Raw genomic sequence first — 21,203 nt, 5'->3', positions numbered from 1 at the left:
ATTCCGATCTTCAAAAAAGGGAGGAAGGATGACCCGGGAAACTACAGACCAGTGAGTCTGACCTCTGTTGTGGGGAAGATAATGGAGCAGATATTAAAGGGAGCGATCTGCAAACATCTGGAGGACAATTTGGTGATCCAAGGAAGTCAGCATGGATTTGTCTCCAACAGGTCCTGCCAGACCAACCTAGTTTCCTTTTTTGACCAAGTAACAGGTTTGCTGGATCGGGGAAATTCGGTTGATGTCATTTACTTGGATTTTAGCAAAGCTTTTGACAAGGTTCCCCATGATGTTCTGATGGATAAGTTGAAGGACTGCAATCTGGATTTTCAGATCGTTAGGTGGATAGGGAATTGGTTAGAGAACCGCACTCAAAGAGTTGTTGTCAATGGTGTTTCATCAGACTGGAGAGAGGTGAGTAGCGGGGTACCTCAGGGTTCGGTGCTCGGCCCGGTACTTTTTAACATATTTATTAATGATCTAGATGAGGGGGTGGAGGGACTACTCATCAAGTTTGCAGATGACACCAAATTGGGAGGACTGGCAAATACTCCGGAAGATAGAGACAGAGTTCAACGAGATCTGAACACAATGGAAAAATGGGCAAATGAGAACAAGATGCAATTTAATAAAGATAAGTGTAAAGTTCTGCATCTGGGTCAGAAAAATGAAAAGCATGCCTACTGGATGGGGGATACGCTTCTAGGTAGCACTGTGTGTGAACGAGACCTTGGGGTACTTGTGGATTGTAAACTAAACATGAGCAGGCAGTGTGATGCAGCGGTAAAAAAGGCAAATGCCATTTTGGGCTGTATCAACAGAGGCATCACATCAAAATCACAAGATGTCATAGTCCCATTGTATACGGCACTGGTCAGATCACACCTGGAGTACTGTGTGCAGTTCTGGAGGCCTCACTTCAAGAAGGAGCTCGATAAAATTGAAAGGGTACAGAGGAGAGCGACGAAGATGATCTGGGGCCAAGGGACCAAGCCCTATGAAGATAGGTTGAGGGACTTGGGAATGTTCAGCCTGGAGAAAAGGAGGTTGAGAGGGGACATGATAGCCCTCTTTAAGTATTTGAAAGGTTGTCACTTGGAGGAGGGCAGGATGTTGTTTCTGCTGGCTGCAGAGGAAAGGACACGCAGTAATGGGTTTAAACTTCAAGTACAACGATATAGGATAGATATCAGGAAAAAGTTTTTCTCAGTCAGAGTCGTTCAGCAGTGGAATAGGCTGCCTAAGGAGGTGGTGAGCGCCCCCTCACTGGAAGTCTTCAAGCAAAGGTTGGATACACACTTTTCTTGGATGCTTTAGGATGCTTAGGGCTAATCCTGCGTTGAGCAGGGGGTTGGACTAGATGGCCTGTATGGCCCCTTCCAACTCTATGATTCTATGATTCTATGATTCTATGATTACCGTTTTACCTTTGGTATCTCGTCACAAATCTTAACTTGAGAGTTCCTGAGCAAGGCAATTATTGTGACAAGACTATGCTCACAGTTTCTTGTTGAGAGCATCACATGACGTCGCCTCCTCCTTTGCAACCTAATGCCGGTGGTCTTGGGTACCCAAAGGGAATCACTCAACAGCCTCTGTTCTTTTCCTCCTTCAGAGAGGAATGGCTTTGATGTGCAGCTGCTACCGACAACGGCAATGACTTTGTACTCGTGTTACTAGACTTCTGAAGGAAAGAAGCCAGGCCTGGCAGACCTCCACATCTCTTTTTTCTTGCAGTCAGATTTCTCATGTGTCTTTCCCTCCACCTCCCCCAATTCATGCTGCTCCTTCTCAGAAATTGCTGGGATTGCGTCAGACATGTCACTGGTAATTAAGGAAGGAAACGGCTGAGAACGGTTGCCAAGTCCCTTTCTTTTCTGCCAACCTGGATGAGGGAACTGACAGATGGCCGGTCTTCATTGCCAAAGGAGGGAGAGGGGAGTGTTAGAAAAAGAAGGATATCAAGGTAGAAGCTGGCTAGCATTTCTGTAATACTGCTTGTGGTATATGTAATGTGCCACTCAGATGAGGCACCGTACTGGAAGACTAGAGAGTAGCAAATGTTAACACTGATTTTTTTTTTAAGCATCCAGAAGGGAACCAAGAAATTACGGGCCGAGTGCATTGAACATCTGTCCCAGGCATATCAATAGATGCTGTGACTTAAGATGGAATATTAGGCACATAAAAGAACAAAACCCACCGAGGAAAAGTCAGCATGGCTTCTGCAAAAGGGAAGTCCTGCCTTACCAACATTTTGGTGGACATTGAAAAACTAAATGTGTAGCTAATGTACGGTGTCTAGGACTTTCCTGGCAACTGGAGTAGCATGGGAGGACTTATCAGGACTGGGAATAAGGACCAGGCCATGTCACCGGGGATGTGACAATGCCCCTTACAATGGGTGCCGGAAGTGACATCATCCTGCTGTGATGTCATGGCAATGCAATCATATTAGGACAAAAAATCTATGGTAAAAATGGCTTCTACCATTGAGTTTTTGCCCAAATATCAGAGCGTCACTATGTTGTTGCGGAAGTGATGATGTCATTTCCTGCAGACATTGGAAGTGACATCACCACATTACTGTTGACATGGCCTGAGTTTTCCTCCTGTTCCTGATGAGTCCCTCCATCGGCCAGCTGATCAGCGGCTGGGGCTGGTAGCAAGAAATCCCCCACCTCCAGAAGGCAACCCTAAGGTAATGGTGACCTGTTATATGTAGTTGGACTTTCAAAAGACCTTTTTGAGCAGGTACCTCAGCAAAGACTCCTGAGTAAATGTGGAAGCCCGAACAGAAGTAAGCTTGGGTGGGTGCCTGTTGTAGTATTCAGCAGCTCGGTGTATCTTCCTCTGATGCCCCCAATAATGTCCACAATATTTCTGGGTCTGCAGATTGACTGACGGAATGAGGAGTGAAGAGCAACTGAAATGATTTGCCTGCATTTGCTAAAGCTTGTCAACAAAGAAAATTAAGATCCAATAAGAAATCCCTAGTTCCTTAACACTGTTAAATATGAGGGAATGTCTCTAAATTGTAAATTCTATGGCATCCCATGGAAATTTAGCACTGGTAGCAGGATTTCCACTCACAGAGTATGGCTTTCTTGCCCCCACTGTCCTCCCCCCCCCAACATGTGCTGTACTCTACAATGATGATGCAACATGACACATTTTGCTGTGCTGGATACTGAGGGAGAGGTGGAGACATTGGGAAGTTCTGTGGCTCAGTGGTAGAGTATTTGCTTGGCATGCAGAGGGTCCCAAGTTCAATCTCTGGCATCTCCAGCTAAAAGAGGATCAGGTAGCAGGTGAAATGAAAGACTTCAGCCTGACACCCAGGAGATGCTGGTAGAGTTTATTGTGAAGAGAAGCAATTTTGTTTGCAAGAGAGAGAGAGAGAGAGAGAGAGAGAGAGAGAGAGAGATGTTCTTAAAGTTGTCGACAGTCACCTAGTCTCTTGTGCTTTTCAGGAGGCAAGCAGGGAAAAAGTGAAGTCAAAAGACACGAGAGGAGATCATTTAAAAATCACTAGGAAGCTCCTCTTCCAACTATGCTAAATTCGCAGCTCCTCTGATGCCCCCTGCAGGACACTCTTTATATTCTGCTCAGTCATGCACATGGCAGCTCTTGCGCATTCCTGCAGGCGAGCCTCTGCCGGCCTGAGCAGACAGTCCTGACTTGGATGGCCCAAGGGTTTGGCTCAGAATAAGGCAGCTTCCACCCGTCCATGTGGGACAGCTTGCTGCTTGCAGGAACAGCCATGCCGTCCTGAACCAATTTGCTGCCTGGATAGTCCAGGCGGCTTGGGATGCAACCATTGGGACTTCCGTGGGTTGCAATGCCATACAGTCTACCTTCCAAAGGGACTATTTTCTCCAGGGGAACTGATTTAGAATCATAGAATCCTAGAGTTGGAAGGGGCCATACAGGCCATCTAGTCCAACCCCCTGCTCAACGCAGGATCAGCCCTGCGTTGAGCAAAGATTTGTGTCTCCTGGAGATCAATTGTAGTCTGAGAAGGTTCCCAGACTCCAACTGGAGATTGGCAACCCTAACTATAGCAATATCCTGCCTACTGGTAGTTAAATAAACAGGCAAAAAAGTCTACCGGTGGCGAGAGGGCTTGACAGACAGGATGGGCAAGTATGGGGGAAATGGGACAGAACGGGAAAACAGACCTTTGGCACTTGCAGCGGCACTGAGGAGGAAACGGAATAATGGCCCCAGTGTGGAAACATCTGAATTATCCAATATAAACACTCGGAAGGGATTTGGTAAATATCCAGCCCAAATTTAAGCAAGCCACAGAACAGGCAGCAAATATTTGACCCCAAATCCGCAGATAAATTGGGTTTCCTTCTGGCGGGTCAAGGATTCCTTAGTACACTGTTAACCTTGGTTGAAATAGCTGACAGATAAGGACAGCAAACAGGGTGGCTAATTGCTCTGGAGTGTCTTGGTCAAGCTGCTTGGCTCCTCCCCTCTCTAACCTCCCCTCTATCCTCCACTTCATCTGATGCTCCATGGTCTGCCTTGGGCACACTTAAGGTTGCCAGGTCTGGGTTGGGGAACACCTGGAGACTTTAGGGGTGGAGTCAGGAGTAGGCGGGGTTTGGGGCAGGGAGAGACCTCAGTGGAGTACATTGCTATGGAGTCCCCACCCTCAAAAGCAGCCATTTTCTCCAGGGGGGCTGATCTCTGTCACCTGGAGATGAGCTACAATTCCAGGGGATCCCCAGGTCTCACGTGAAGGTAGGCATCCCAATGTGAGAAGAAAGTACAGATTAAAAAAAAAAAAAGACTTGCATCCCTAACAACCTAGTTTGGATTGTGGAAAATGTTTAAAATAAGACCTCAGTTCCCAAAACAGAGGCAAGGATGCAGTGACAAACTGTTCTGGACCCCAAAACAGCATAGAATAAGTATTTCTCCCCCTGAAATGCCAAATGATTTGTTCCACTGTTGACTAGTATGCCATTTAATTATACAGAGGTATTTTCATTCCTCTCAGATGAATGCATCGCTCCTCATGTCTAGGTAGAATGTTGGCTATGCCTTAGTAGATGTTTTTTTTTTTAAGCAACCACAAACCTTTACCCAAATCTTTGGGAGTCTTGTCAGATGGATTCTGGAATAGCTCTGCTATGTTGTAGGTGGGCACATAAATAGGGCAGGAGAGGTGCCTCCTCACAGCACAAGAAAATGGGGCAGTGGAAAAGTCTAGAGCTCCCCCAACCCTGTTCTGTGTTCCTGAACCAGTTGGGACCCCATTTGCTTGGGAAAGTTAGTTCCTCATCATCACCTTCTTCTACGGTTGCCAACTCTGGGCAGTTTTGGGGAGGAGAAACATTAAATCCATGGGTTCAGAGGTGGAAATGGACACCAGTAGTGATTAGAGTTCTTTATTAGGGCCTTAGTATGATACAAGAGTAGCTGAACTGAGCCAGAAATTGAATGTGTTATCAGGAAGGGTTAATTAGAGTCAGGATGCAAAAGTAACTGAGCAATAAATATAGCTAAGATTGGATGGAGGCAATTGGTGAGGTTTGTGAATAACAGCAAATTAGCATACAACATAATAAAGGAGTTTACAAACAGATGTGAGGGATAAATGACATTAGAATGTATACCAAAACAAAATCAGAGCCCGCGCCTTGAATAAATCTTTGTTGGTCTTAAAGGTCTTAAAGGGGCCACTGGACTCTGATTTTGTTTTGTTGTGCTGCTTCAGACCAATAGGGCTACCCACTTGAATCTATTAGAATGTATAGTGAGATAAGAAACTGATGTCTCTGTTAAGCCCTGGGGTTTCAAATGTCCTGAGTGTTGTAATAAGCTGTAACTCCCAATCTCCCATTCTAGTCTATTTCTGAATGTCCTTTGCAATAAAACAGCTCCTTTGAGGTCTCCCACTGAATGTCCTAGAAGGCTGAAGGGTTCTCCTACACGTTTCTCGTGATTCTTGATGTCAGATTAGTGTCCATTTAACCTTTGACATAGGGTTTGATCTGTTTGCCTTAGGTAGAGAACAGAAGGACACTGTTGGCATTTAATGACATATAAAATCTTGATGAGTAAGTGAATGAACTTGAAAGCAAGTGAATGAACTTGAAATGGTGTAATTGACATGTTTTGGTCCAGTGATCGTGTTGCCTGGGTGTATGTGGCAGGACACTTCCTGCTTTTCGAGCACACTTCCTTCCTGCTTGCCTCCAGAACAGTTGTTGAACAACAGAATGACTGCCGGCAACCGGCAACAGTTTTAGTTAGGCCTCGCTCCTCTATCTCTACATAGTTGTCTCTCTTCATAAGTACAACTGTTTTATTCTTTAAGCTCTGCTCTCTCTGCCAACTTCCATACACAGTCTCAAGGTGCCTGGTCTCTTTCCAGATTGCTGTGACCATCTCTAGTTCCTTTGAGCAGAGCCAGTTTCTTTCCTCCTGACCCACGTGGAGAACATGCAAGGTACTTTATCCAGAACACATTCTGGCTCTGATCTATTAAAGAAGATTTTGGTTGTCATTTTCTCCAGGGGAATTGATCTTGGTAGTCTAGAGATCAGCTGTAATTCCGGAAGATCACCAGGCCCTGCCTGGAGTTTGGTAACCCAAAGTGCAACTCTTCGGCGCTTCATGACAGTACCTGATACCTCATGCGGATGCATTCAAATGTGGCGCAAGATTTTCGCCCTGCAAAAGGAAAGGGGGAGAACAAGGTTAAAATTATAGCCATTTACCCAAGAGTCCCTCGTATGGCTGCCAAGCCTTCTGCCAAGTGCCAGCAGGGAACTAACCCCACGACAAAAGCTATTTACACAGCCAGTTGCTTTACAGTACTATAAATATAGAGGAAAGGCCAACATGGGGTTCCCCGCCCCCATGAAACTGGCATTATTGACCCTCCGTGGGAAAGCAGTTAAACTGCTTATAAACACATCCTAGACAGAAGAAGGATTTTAATCCCCACATTTGAAGCTATTATGGTCATTATAAGAAAACATTTCTCGCTGGGTGCTTTTCTGCGCAAATCCAGGTGCTAGTTCTTGGAGGATACAAGGAGAGCAAATGCAGCAGATTCTGGAGGGAGGGTGGAATGGTGCCGCCTTTAATAATCAGTGCCACATTGTTACAATCTCAACATGTATTGTGGAATTGTGTTTGTTAGAATTCACTGCTCAGCAGACCGTAAATAAATTGATTCTGATTGTGATTCTGAATAGTCCAGCCCCTGTCTCATAAAAGCAACGAGCTTTTATTCCAGTCCCAGGTCAATTCAATCCTTGCCGTCTACAAAGAATGCGATTTCCATTTTGATTTTGGGAGATTTAAATTTTTCATCTGCAACAAGCAGGATTAATCCGGAGTGACCCTACCTTTCCCCCTGACCCTGGAGTGGATATAACCCTTGATATTTGAAAAATCAGCATCAGTAAGCGTGCAGCTGCCTGCTTCCCCTGAAATAACTTGCTGCCGAGCCTCCAACGCTGTAGAAAAACCCTGATTGGCCAGGAAATCAGTTCAAAAGCTTCCTCATTCCCAGGTTGCAAGGCTTCGCTTAAAGGGGAAGCCCTAATTTCTCTCAGAAGCTCCAGAACCCCTAACTTCTCTCAGCAGAGATTTTCCTCTTGGATTTATTCCCCCTCCTCCGCTGTGCGCTTGGCTCCCCCCCCCCTTTCTGAGCTTCCCTAATCACATGCAGAACACTTTCTGTTTCAATTGAAGGGCGGGATAGAGGAAAACCTGAGTTCAAATCGATCTGAATTCAGCAGGATCCACAACGGAATAAAAAAGTAAGTGCAGAATCAGCCCAGATCTCAGAAGCTAGGCAGGCTCGGTACTTGGATGGGTGACCGTCTGGGAAGGCAACGGCAAACCACAACCTGCTTCTCAAAAGCCCCTTGCTGGCGTCGCCGTAAGTCAGTTGAAGCTTGGCAGCACTTAAAGCTGTAATTCCCCAAAGACTTCTTGGGGAATGAGGCGCTATCCAGAGTGGATAGAGCTAGTTGTGCACAAGAGCACACACACTGTGTACATATGCATACATGCTGTGTTGCAGAACAATGGTTTAGCTAATGTTGCAGACTCTTGTTTCCAGTAAAGGTTGCCGGTTTTACATCGGAGCTGGGCAAAGGGAGGGAAATAGGCAAGCGCATTTTTGGACTGATCTCTTTTCTTTGTTTACTTCCATAGTCCATGATGTCCCGTTGATTGACTCTGCTCCTTGAGAACAGTTGAAAAACAGGCCATATATCACAAAGCAGACCAAATCAGAATCCTGCGTGTTCGAGAGAACCAGCTTGGTGTAGCGGTTAAAAAGCAGCGGCCTCTAATCTGGAGAATGGGTTGGATTCCTCACTCCTCCTCCGCCTGCAGCCAGCTGGGTGACCTTGGGCCAGTCACAGTTCTCTCAGAGCTCTCTCGGCCTCGCTTAATTCTAGGTTGTCTGTTGTAAGGAGAGGATGGGAAAGGAGTTTGTAAGCCGCTTGGGAACACCTTCGGGTAGTGAAAAGCAGGATATAAAAAACCAGCTCTCCATCTTCTTCTATAGTATCATCAAGTTGCAGCAGACTTCTAGCAATCCCTACTGGGTTTTCCAGGCAAGAGACTAACCGAGGTGGTTTGCCTCTGCAAAGTGACGCTGAAATTCCTTGGTCCCCCATCCAAATACTAACAAAGGCTAGTGCTACGTAGCCCCTGAGATCTGACAAGATCCGGCTAAGCTATTCAGTAGTGCCTACGCCCAGTGGCACACTAACTGCATTTGGTGCCGGGGGCAAGCGGGTAGTGACGTGGGGGCGGGCCTGGGCCTAGACAGAAAAACATCTGCTCACGAACCAGCTCCCCATCCCCAGTGCCCGCTGTCCCAAACCTTTCCCTAGGCCAGTAGTAGAGGGGTCAGTTGTCTCGGGCCACCAGTGGCTCAGCTTGTCCCCGTCATCAGGAAGGTGGGACAGAAGACTGGTAGTCATTGGAGGGGCAGCCCACACCAACACTCATGCCAGAGGGAAGGCTGCGGGGATTCGTGTCTGGTAGCCATCGGACGTCCATGCCAGGTAGCCATGAAACATCGCACCGTCACGGGTGGCTGCTGTGCCCAGCCTCTGGTCTTTGGTGTCGGGGGCCAGGCTGCCCATGGTTGGCAGTGCTGAGTCAATCTGCACCCACCAAGAGCAGGTGTTGCTGGATGTGGGCCGGTCGGGGTGCGCTGTTCCCACTGTCCATGAGGGCTTGATGGGGCCCAGTGCTCCACAATTAAATATGGCACCCAGGACACAAGCCCTGGTTGCCATACCCTAAAGACGCCGTTGTTTACTCCCGGGAAAGTGTTTGACCCTTGAAAGCAGAGTGGGGAATCTGAATGTGTTTTCCCCCAGACCCTAATCTGTAATCGCTACTGTCCCAGGAGGTCTCTTCCAACTCTATGACTCTGTGATTCTAACTATGTCCCGTATAAAACAAAGAAGCGTTATTGGCTAAGTATTTCTTTCACCTTCCCAAACCAAATAGCAAACAGCACAGCCCCAGTTTATGGGACGGATGCTGGCATTTGCATTTAAATCAAAATTTCCATTTGCATTTAGATCAATGGCTCAGCCTTCACATGTTGGATAATTCAATGCACTTTAGAAGCAGATTTTCCTGTTTTGCACAGGAAAATCCAACTGCCAAAGGATTAAAAAAAAATAGGGCTGCTTTTCTAGACATACCTTCTGTAGCCAGCATCTCTAGTCTATTTTATATATGAGCACACCATGCTCCCTGCTTATACCTGTGTGCATGCCCAACATGCAAAGCAGATTTTTAAAATGTCAGCAGTTGCCACTTTATGCACAACGTAGTAATTGCAGTGGAAACGTGACTTTGCTCTGAATGCGTATAAAAAGAAAACAACGGTGTGACACTGCTGATTATAACTGCCTTTGTACAGGTAAAACACCTAGGCAACAAAGCCATTCTCACCATGGAGACGGAGAAGAAACAGAGCTTGGCGTTCAAAACTAATTTGTCACTCATAAATTTCGATGGCACTGCATGCGATATTCCTGCTGGAGCCAAGTGCTGAGAACGGGATCTCAAATGGAGCGGGCCAGCTGGTTTCCAAATGCCAGAGGAGGTAACCAGGACCCTCTGGAAAAGCCAGGGGGTGGAATTTCAGATGATTTGTATAGAATCCTGCTGTGGGATCCTCAGAACTCTCCAAAAAATGACGAGAATCGGATTATCGCATAAGATGTACGTGAAAACAACATTGTTCCACGGAATTTTTGTCTGTAAAATGTTTCTATTCTTTAAATAACAAATTATGATCACACCAAACTAAATATCTCCATGCAACAAAACGGAAGGTTGTTAAAGGTTTGAAATTGTCTGAAAAAATAACAGAGGTACCCCGATGCAAGGCTGGAGCATGATGCTTGCTGCCTGTGGCCATACCGTACAGAGAATGGCTCACAAGTGAAGCGCACACCTCATGCCCGGCCTCCTGGATGTTTACCACTTGTGTCTCCACGTCCTTCTAATTTTGCCCGTCGACGATTACGTCCATAACGGTTTTCCGTTGCATACCTTAAAGATTTTCCGTAGGGCTGCTGCATAAGATGTTTTCACATCAACAAGATGGAAAGACTCCCAGGAAGACAAGTGACACCACACACATCAAATGACTGTACAGGGCAGACAGAAGGAACCCCCAAGACGGAGGCAGATCTGGGACATGAACCTCTGGAGCTCCCAGAGCCCTCAACAGAACACGACTTTAGACCAGCAGGGCTGGCTATGATGTCTTCCCTCTGACATATAATTTGACCTTGGGGTTTTGATCACTGGATTCCCGAGAGTTTAACCCAGACTTAATCAACCAGAGTTTCATAAAACCCTGGGATTTTTTGATGGCCCTGGAAGGGTTTCCCGAATGGGTGGGAGTTAATTAATTGTAATATATTTTTAAAAATTTGTTCAACATTTCTCAGGTGATAAGACCACACCCAGTGCTTCCCAAAATGGCCACTGATGGGGCTGGAGGGGGTGGGTAGGGGAGGGGCCCAGGTGGGCGTGTCCACAGCTCTGCTTCCCAACCATATTCTGCCTGATGGCGCCACTTCCGGGGTTCCTCAAAGCTTCAAGAATGTTTCAGGGGTTTCTCAACGGTAAAGAAGTTAAGAAAGGCTGGTTTAACCAGAAAAAGCAGAACTTTATTAAACTCCATGGAGCATTTACATAAAATAAAAGATTCAGAATAATAATAAAGTGTGAGGCAGACTTTATTCGCAGCACATCAAAATGATTTCCTCCAACTGAGTGTTAGTTTTTAAAGAGATAGGCATATTTTATTACTATGGGAAAACTTCAGATCCTTGAAGTTATCCCCTGAGGTAGAACTGGGTCTGGAACACCTTTTCTCCCTCAGGTATTTAAAGTTTCCCTTCTAGTTAGAGAAAACTCTCTGATCAAGCCCAGTTCCACAGTTCTAAACCCACATCCATTCTCTCCAGGGGAACTGGTCTCTTTAGTCTGGAGATGAGCTGTAATTCCAGGGGATTCCCAGGTCCCACGTAAGGTTGCCAGCTCTGGGTTGGGAAATACCTGGAGACTATGGAGTTATAGCCGGAGTGGGTGAGATTTGGGGTGGGAAGGGACCTCAGGGGAGCATAAAGCTACAGACTCCACCTTCCAAAGCAGCCATTTTCTCCAGGGGAACTGATCTCTCTAGTCTGGAGATGAGCTATCATTCCTGGGGTACTCTGGGTCCCACCTGGAGGCTGACATCTCTAGATTTAGAGCATTGTTCAACATGCAACTGATTTGTCATGCCCACAGCCCATGAAACTGCATTAGTGAGCAACCTCACAAAGAGATTATTAAAATGTTGCGATCGCTCAAGTACCTAGACAGAAGGAAAGAGGAGAAGGCCACTCTGGACTTTGTGTGCAGAGAATTGAGCAAAGCTGGTATCGTAAGAAGCTTATTGCAAGACTACGATCAGATACACAACTAAGGCTGAAGAAAACTCGCAAGGCTGAAGAAAACTCTGCCCAGTGAAGGGAAGCACACTTTTGAAGGGCTGCTGCGACACAAACACAAATGTTCTTTGTTTCCATTAGCACCACAGAAGTCGGTGAACGGACTATACAGGCACCTGCTGTACAGGTAGTTTGGTGTAGTTAGTGCAGGGGGGGCCAAACTGTGGCTCTCCAGATGTCCATGGACTACAATTCCCATGAGTCCCTTCCAGCAGGAAACTGGATTTACCACCCTCTATGGTGCGTTCCATCCACGAGCAACGAGTAAGCAACTAGGGATAAGACCGTATGGAGGGGGAAACGTGCAATAGTGTCTTTAGCGTTGGCCTGCCCTCACACCCACACTCACCTCTCCATTTCCTGCCTGCCACTTCTAAAGAAGCCATCCAAGCCAGCTGTTCCCAACCTCTGGTCCGGGGACCGGTACTGGTTCGTAGATCAGTTGGTACTGGGCCGCGGCTCCTCCTCGCCCTCCTCCCCGGCTGCTGCCTCGGGGGCTGCCCTGCCCCTCTGCCGCTGACTCACCTTTGGTGCTCTCCGGCGGCCGCCATGGCTGGGGCTCCCCCTCGGCGTGGCACTGCGCAGCTGCTGCTGGCAGCGCCCCCCAGTGGGTGGTGGGAAGTTTGGGGCGCCGGTGGGAAAGCAAGCAGAGCAGGGGCTCATGCGGCAGCGGCAGTGACGTACCTCGGCAAAAGACTACCTTCCCCTCCCCCCGGGCCTCAGTAAAATTGTCAAACATTGACTAATCCCAGGTGATAAAAAGGTTGGGGACCACTGATCCAAGCCACTGCTGCATTTGCTGCCACTGCTGCTGCTGCTGCTGCTGGCCCTTGGGGATGGATGGGAGGGTGGGGGTGGGGGGCTGCCAGGGGAGAGACTGGGAGAGGAGGGGTTGGGGAGGGGAGATGGGTGGCTGCCTGGTTTGGGGGGAGTGCTTAGGAGAAGGAGAAGACTCTCTGCTTGCCTGCCCCCGCCACTCTATTTGGCTCACAGAGGGTTGGCAGCTCGTAGTTGGGGGTGGGGGGCTGCAGGATCCTAGAGGGCTACCTAGACCCTCTCCTGGCCAGCGCTGCCCACAGGGCTTGTGCTCAGCTCACCCTCCCCGCCACGTTGTGTCCCCGCTCAATTTGCAAAGCCTGGCAGGGCAAAGGAGGCAGTGGTCCAAGGCATCCAGGGGAGGAGGGTGGGTGATGGAAGTTCCAGCGGGAGGAGTGGAAGTGGCAGCTGGGCACCAGCAGAATGCCCGTCCCCCTGCCCGTCCGCCTGCCCGCTCAAGCTGCTGGCACCACCCAAGCTGCTGCCTCTGCTGCCACCTCGCTGTCCAAGTTGCCACTGCCTCTGCCTCCCTCGCCATGCCCTCTGCTGGCTGGCCACGTTTGGATGTTTTTCTGTGCTGTATTTTCCGTGGTAATGGATACACATTGCCATGCATAGGTTTCAATTTAAAAATTAATAAAATATATGTGCTCGGGGGAACTTTGGAGACCCACAAACCTCTACTGAGAGGGGATTGGTTACCTGCAGAGATTGACAGGCCGGGGAGCAGTGAGTAAAGAGCGCGTTGCTCTCTCTTGTGTTTCCTCCCTCCCCACTCGTAAGGAAGGGAGAAGGCGCTACTCCGCAGCATAAAAGAGTGGGAAGGCTTTATAGTGTGGAGGGGCCAAAAAGTGCAACGTATTATCCCACAATTGCGGGCAGGAGACGACGCACAGTTTGACCCTTTGCAGAAATGGTTCAGGCTCTGGGGATAAATGAGTGCATCCTGTTTTTGCTGTGAGCTCTTTCATGGCAGGGTGCTTCCAGAGAGAGAGGAGAGCCGGCATGAAGTGGGGTGGGTTTACTGCTACAAGGAGAACTTAGCCCCCGAAAAACCATGCATTAAAAAAACGAGTAGCAAACAGAACGCCTGTTTTGTCCTTCCTTTCCGTTTTCTCAGTATAATGGGGAACCAGTTTTCTGATTCAGCCTTGGAAAATCATGTTTGACTCTAACCAATTTCAAATATAATCCAATTGCTTCTCCACGTGAGCGATGAATAAACACCCAGAGCCCCAAATAGACATTAATATTCATAGAGAGAGCTTGCTGAGCCAGGATTCCGGAGGCCATAAATTGCCTCCTTCCCCATTTGCACTGAGGGCTGCCCTCCTCCTCCTCCTCTTGAAAGCTACGCCAAGGCTGGTGCTTGCTGTCGCCGTCATCTGCAACAACAAGTTAAGTGCTCTATAGAAGCCCCATGGAGGCCAGCCTGGTGGGCTTCTAAAAGCACTTAGAGTGGGGCTGCCACGAAATTGCATGCTCTGATAGAAGAGATCTGACAGCAACATGTCACCCGGATGGTTACCGTCTTGAAGCGCTTTTGCAGTTAAAATCATTAGAGGAGTTCTGTATGTCGGAAGTACTACAACTGAATGCTGTATAACAGGGGTAGTCAACCTGTGGTCCTTCAGATGTTCATGAACTACAATTCCCATGAGCCCCTGCCAGCAGGGCTCATGGGAATTGTAGTTCATGAACATCTGGAGGACCACAGGTTGACTACCCCTGTTGTATAAGGCTTAGAATCACAGAACCATAGAGTTACAGGGGGGCCATACAGGCCATCCTGTCCAACTCCCTGCTCAACGCACGATCAGCCTAAAGCATCCAGGATAAGTATCTGTCCAGCTGCTGGCTGAAGTCTGCCAGTGAGGGGGAGCTCACCACCTCCTGAGGCAGACCATTCCACTGCTGAACTGGACTCATAGAATCCTAGAGTGGGAAGGGGGCCACACAGGCCATCTAGTCCCACCCCCTGCTCAATGCAGGACCAGCCTCAAGCATCCAGGAGAAGGATCTGTCCAGCCGCTGCTTGAAGACTGCCAGTGAGGGGGAGCTCACCACTTCCTTAGGCAGCTCATTCCACTGCTGAACTGCTCTGAAAATTTCCCCCCTGATATCTAGCCCAATATCATTTTACATGTAGTTTAAATCCATTACGGCAGCTCCTCTCCTCTGCTGCCAACAGGAACCTTTCCCTGCCCTCCTCAAAATACCAACCTTTCAAATACTTAAAGACAGCAATCCTGTCCGCTCTCAACCTCCTGCTCTCCAAGCTGAACATTTCCAAGTCCCTCAACCTTTCCTGATAGTCCTTGTTCCACAGGCCCTGAATCATTCTCGTTGCTCCCCTCTGAGCCCTCTCAATTTTGTCCACGTCCTGTTTGAAGTGATGTCCTTTGAAGTTCTTAGGTCTACAGCAGACTTTTTCAACTTTTTGATGGTGGAGGAACGCCTTAAATATTTTTCAGGCTTTGGGGACCCCCAAAAATGGTGCCATGCTCCTTCAGAGAAGTGGGCGCAGAAGTAAGATGTGAACCAGCCAATCAATCAGTCGGTCATTGACCATTTCCAATGTGGAGAAAGAGACCAGGCGTGTAGCTCAACAGGGGAAGGGGGCTCCAGTGTCATCTAGTGAGGTCAGAGACCATCTGAACTTCTTGGAAAGCCACGGAACCCCAGGAGAGCTCTTGCGTAATACCAGGGTTCCCCAGAATCCTGGTTGGGAATCCCTAATCTAAGGGAATATATGTACTTATCTGAAGAGGTGGGATGAAACGAATTCATAACTGGTGCACCTGTCATACTGCTATACATTGAAAAATTAAATGATTACAAACTGGGAGTGAACGAGAAGATAACTGGAAGTTGTACTTCAATTTTAAGGTTATTCTTTAGCCAGCCGGTGTAGTGGTTAAGAGTGGCGTCCTCTAACCTGGCAAGCTGAGTTTGATTCTCTGCTCCTCCCCATGCAGCCAGTTGGGTGACCTTGGGCTCATTGCAGTCCTAATAGTGCTGTTCTCACAGAGCAGTAACATTAGGGCTCTCTCAGCCCCACCACCTCCTCACAGGGTGTCTGTTGCGGGGAGAGGAAAGAGATTTGGGCTGCGATTTGTAGACGAGGGGTGAGATGAATTTGCTCCTATAAAGTCACCCCCCCTTGATGTCGAGTGTATACCAAAGTTGGGTGACCTTGGACCAGTCACAGTTCTTTCAGAGCTCTTTCAGCCCCACCCACCTCACAGGGTGTCTGCTGTGGGGAGAGAAAGAGCAGGCAATGGTAAGCTGCATTGAGACTCCCTTGGGTAGTGAAAAGCGAGGTACAAAAAAACCAGCTCTAAACTGCCCGGGGAGTTTTACATTGGTGTATATGTGGCGAAGAGCCAGTTTACGCAGGTAAGAAAACAAGAGAGAAATGTCGACTCCAGTTCGTTGCAGAATGTTTGAGATCCGGGCTTAGGACTTTTATATGTTGCAATAAAATCTTGTCTCTGCCCTTTCCCTTTTTCTCTCCTTTGCTGCAGCTGTTGCTTGTGACCCCTGATGGTAAAGCAAGACACGGTGCAGAATTTGCAGTGGGAGAGCAGAGCAAGCTACAATCCCTTTTGAGGATCCTGATTATCATTTGGATTCCCGTCACGCCACTGGCTATCTCTAACCTGACCTGGCTATAAACGGCTTGCAGGCTAAACCTAATATCCCAGCCTTGTTGACTTGACTTCTTCCCTTCCTGTGCAAGCGGTCGCCTGTCCCCCTTTGGACAGCAGCTTGGCTTTTGACCCCGGCTGGTGAATTACTCGCTCTTTGGACAGCTCCCGCTGAGTGAGGAGTTGGCGGCACGCCGAGGTCATTCACTCCTGGAGCTTCCTGGCATCACTGACCCCCTAATCCTGATTTGCTGCTGATGTCCCAGGTTCGGGTGGAGTTCAGTGTTTTTTCAAGGAGAGAAGCTTCACAGAGGCAGCTTGGCCGGAAGGAGGAACATGGAAAGCATTGGCTGCCCTCTAGTGGCCGCCTTCAGCCTAACAGTCTGGAAATGGGCCGGGCGAACCAGGGGTCTTTTGCAACGCATTTTGGGATGAAAAGCCAAACAGAGCCAGACCTTGGTGTGGAATGCACAGGCTGATGAAACCTCCCCCCCCCCATAAAAGGGATACATCAGAAATAGTTTTTAAAGACTCCTTGACCCATCGAAACAGAGTCAGTTGTTGATGCAGGGGCCAAGAATTGACACACTGAATAGGCTTGAAAGAATATAATACACATGTTTTTGGCCTTGGCTTGTCTCCAGGTGACAGCATTCAGTTCCCCAAGAGAAAATGGCTGCTTTGGAGGGTAGACTCCATAGCATTACGCTTCACTCAGGTCTCTCCCTGCCCCGAATCCCACCCACTCCTGACTCCACCCCCAAAGTCTCCAGGTATTTCCCAACCCAGAGCTGGCAACCTCACCCCCAGGTGAGATCAGGGCCCTCCGGGACTTTCAACAGCTCTGCAGGGCCTGCAAGATGGAGCTGTTCCACCCCTCCCTCCCAAGTAAGGTTTTTAAGGAGACAGATTTTTATAGAATATAAGTGTTTTAATTTATGAAATTTATATTATTTTGTTTGTTTTTACTTTGTTGTTACCTGCCCTCAGACAATAGGGGAGGGTGGGCTAAAAAATCATCATCATCATCAATAATAATGATAATAAATAGAAAGGTATATAATCTTGTACACAGCTGAGCTACGATATTTTGCACTACTGAAGAAGGAGAAGGAGAAGAAGGAGAAGGAGGACAAGAAGAAGAAGAAGAGTTGGTTCTTATATGCCACTTTTCTCTACCCGAAGGAGCTCAAAGTGGCTGACAATCACCTTTGCTTTCCTAGCATACACTAGTTGTTGAGGCTAAGGATTCAGCATTCACATCCTCCAACCTCTTAATTATTTGCTTCCTAACTGTATGTTCCTCCTGTGTAACCAACCAGACAGAAAATATCTAGCCCCATGTGTTGTAGTTTCTGAAGGACCATTTTATTAAATCCTTCAGGGAATTCGGGTCACTGAACAAATCTGGTAACATACAAAGACTACTTTTATATACCACATCAGTTAACTTCTCTCTTGTTGTTAGTTGTGGGTATAAAACAGATTCTTAGCAGTTTGATGCATGTGAGTTTGAAATAATCGTTATGTTGAATGTTAAGTTTCATAGATCTCTATAAATTTTAATACCAATGGAATGAGTCTCAGATCCCGGTCTCCGTCATGATACCTTGGAAGACACAACTTGTGTTGTAATCAACTGAAGACTTGAGTTGCTTGAAGTTAAGAGATAGCAGAAAACTCGAAAAACTTGGAATGAGCGTCCGTATTTAAACTATAGTATTTGCTGGCATATAAGACTACTTCCCCCCCCCCTGAAAAACATGCCTCCGAGTGGGGGGGTTGTCCTATACGCCGGGTGCACTTCAGTTGGGATAGACATAGCTGCCCATAGTACTGTAATGTAATGTAACAAACTCTATATTTTGAGTGGAAATGTTAGGGGGTCGTCTTATACACCCAGTCGTCTTATACACCGGCAAATACGGTACTCATTTCATCCTCTTGGACATCTTCAGTAAGATTCCTCAAAGTGCAGCCTCCGATATTATTTCTGAACTTTCAATTGAAACAACTCCCTTTCTTGCTGGCATACTAAAGTGATTCTAAAGCAACATATAGTCTTTTCCCATCCGTATACATTTCCTCTCAAAGGTGAGGCATGTATTATATTCTTTATAGCCTGTTCCTAGCATGCTAATTCTTGGGTGCTAGCTACACTGTGATCCACATCTCCTTTCTGTTGATGTAGGAACAGCATGCATTCATTGTGTACGTGGCACTGTTGGGGAAGATACAGGAAGACAGGAAAGACTTTTGATTCAAGGATCTGGATGAGGGGGTGGAGGGACTCCTCATTCAATTTGCAGATGACACCGAATTGGCAGGAATAGCCCAGAAGATAGAATTCAGTGAGATCTGAACATGCCGGAAAAGTGGGCAAATAAAAACAAGAAGCGACTCAAATAGGATAAGTGCAGAGTTCTATGATAAATAATAGTATAATAATAAGTGGGAGCAACTTAGATATTTAAATAGGATTGTCCACTGGATATTCTGCGCAGAGCTGCTCATTTTTAAGGCTGCGGAAATCACTGGCCCTAGAACAAAATAATTCTCTACATACAGAATGGTCCTGTCAGTCTCTTTGGGCACTCTGGCTGACTATTATCTGCTAAGACTTCAAGCAGAAAGACTTCAGAAAGAGGGCTCATTTGTAGATCTGTCTGTGTTTTCAAGGCCTAAAGAAGAAGGATGAGTCATCCTGTCATGGTAATTGCTTCCTAATTGGTCCTGCCTTGCTTTGACTTCAGTCATCACCTGGCCTTAATGTTCCCGCCAATGTTTAGGATTTGCACTGCATTTGTATTCCAGTAACTAGGCTGCCCTATCCTGCTTAGCTTTCGGTACTTACCTACCTTGTTACCTTGATTTATCCTTGGCTGTACCTGAACTGACATGTATATATTATCTACACACGGTCTGTTGGTCCCTGGGAAGGCTCACACTGCAATAAAGATGAATTTTGGAGGTGCCGCAGGGCCCTTTGTTCCAGCATACTAAGGAGGCTACTGGAATTAGTTTGCAAGCTATAAACCAGTCATTCCTCTGCAGCAGGCTTTCTCAACCCCCAGGCTTCTCCATGACCCTGGAAGGGTTTCTGGGATGGGGAGGGGGAGTTAATTAATTTTTAACGTTTTTTTTAAATGTGTTAAACATTTATTGGGTGATGACCATGTATGGTCAAGTCAACCCATCCCTCCCTCCCCAAATGGCCAGTGATGAGCCTGGAGGGGGTGGGAAGGGGAGGGGCCCAGGTGGGCGTGTCCACAGCTCTGCTTCTACACCAGGGGTAGTCAACCTGTGGTTCTCCAGATGTTCATGGACTACAATTCCCATGAGCTGCTGCCAGCAAATGCTGTGGAGGACCACAGGTTGACTACCCCTGTTCTACATAATCATGCCGCTTCTGAGGTTTCAGGGGTTTTTAACAGTAAAAAAATTGAGAAAGGGTGGTCTGGGGTATTGATGAGCAACAATGGGGGATGGGTGGGATGGTGAGGTACTGTGGGATCATAGAATCATAGAGGTGGAAGGTGTCATCTGGAGAATGCAGGAAACTCACAACTACCTGCCCACCCACAGGGACCTCAATTCCATGCTCAGATAATTACCCTGCCCGCAAGAAAACAGTCTGGCCTGCAGAAAATTCACCTCTCAACCCCAAAGTGCGATTGGCATTTCTCTGAGCATGCAAGAAAGGGCCACAAGAGCCAAGCACCAACACAATCCCTTCTGCCCACCCACTTACGATCTGCCTAAAATTCACACAATCACAGAGGCTATATAGCCTCTGCTTGAAAACTTCCTAAGAAGGAGAACCTACCACCTTCCGAGGAAGCTTGTTCCACTGAGGAACTGCTCTATCAGGCTCTTCTTGGATGTACCAAGCTGGGTTCCCAACAACCTGGAGGTGGGGAAATCCGCTTTAAGAGGATTCTTGTATGAAAATAGGCAGATTAATATCTTCATGGAGGGAAGTAAATAATATCTCCTGCTAAATAACATCCCATTATGCCTCTATTATAGAAGCTGCTCGCTGTGACAGACAATCCCTGCTGGAAGTGCTCACATGGCCCCTTCAAGAGAAGCCAATTGTGGAGAAGGAGACTAGGCCTGTAGAGCAACAGAGGAAGTGGGCTCCAGTGACATCTAGTGATGTCAGCAGGCATCTGAACTTCTGGGAAAGGCTGTGTGACTCTGGGTGAGCTCTTGTGTAACTCCAAGGTTACCCAGAACACTGGTTGAGTATCCTTGCTTTACCCTGTTTATGCAGGGGGGGAAGGGGGGTGACTTTGCAAAAAAAATGATGTTTCCAGTCACTATGCTCATGTTACTCTAGGTCACAGGGTGGCCGAACTGTAGCTCTCCAGATGTCCATGGACTACAATTCCCAAGAGCCTCTGCCAGCATGTATTTGTAGTCCATGGACATCTGAAGATTCAGTTTGGCTACCCCTGCTAGGAATTTACACAATTCCTAGAGCAGTCTGGAAAGAAGGAGTAATGGTGATCATTTGGAAGTGATGTTGTTTGATCATTAACAATCCCCCTATCCTCAGATTCCTTAGGGGTTTCCAGTGTGGGGCTATGAAAGGGGCAGGACATTTTTTTTCCAGGTTGCTGGCAACCCTGGTACCAATGGAATGGTGGCATAAATAGTATCAGACAGCAGACTTTCTACACTCTCTTCCAGTGTTTTCAGAATGGGTTCT

At 47.4% G+C, this 21,203-nt stretch overlaps 1 long non-coding RNA gene across 1 annotated transcript; it reads left to right on the top strand.

Moving 5' to 3' along the window:
* The first annotated feature begins 6,432 nt into the window (after positions 1-6,432).
* LOC143836729 (uncharacterized) lies at positions 6,433-17,197 on the top strand. The gene is made up of 3 exons (XR_013230690.1): positions 6,433-6,469; positions 9,932-10,236; positions 16,367-17,197. It is a non-coding gene; the product is annotated as an uncharacterized LOC143836729 (long non-coding RNA).
* The last annotated feature ends 4,006 nt before the right edge of the window (positions 17,198-21,203 follow it).

The sequence above is a fragment of the Paroedura picta genome, chromosome 4 (genome assembly GCF_049243985.1).
Source record: "Paroedura picta isolate Pp20150507F chromosome 4, Ppicta_v3.0, whole genome shotgun sequence".
NCBI lineage: Eukaryota > Metazoa > Chordata > Lepidosauria > Squamata > Gekkonidae > Paroedura > Paroedura picta.
The sequence above is the reverse complement of the archived record's forward strand: the minus strand, read 5'-3'. Positions and strand labels throughout refer to the sequence as shown.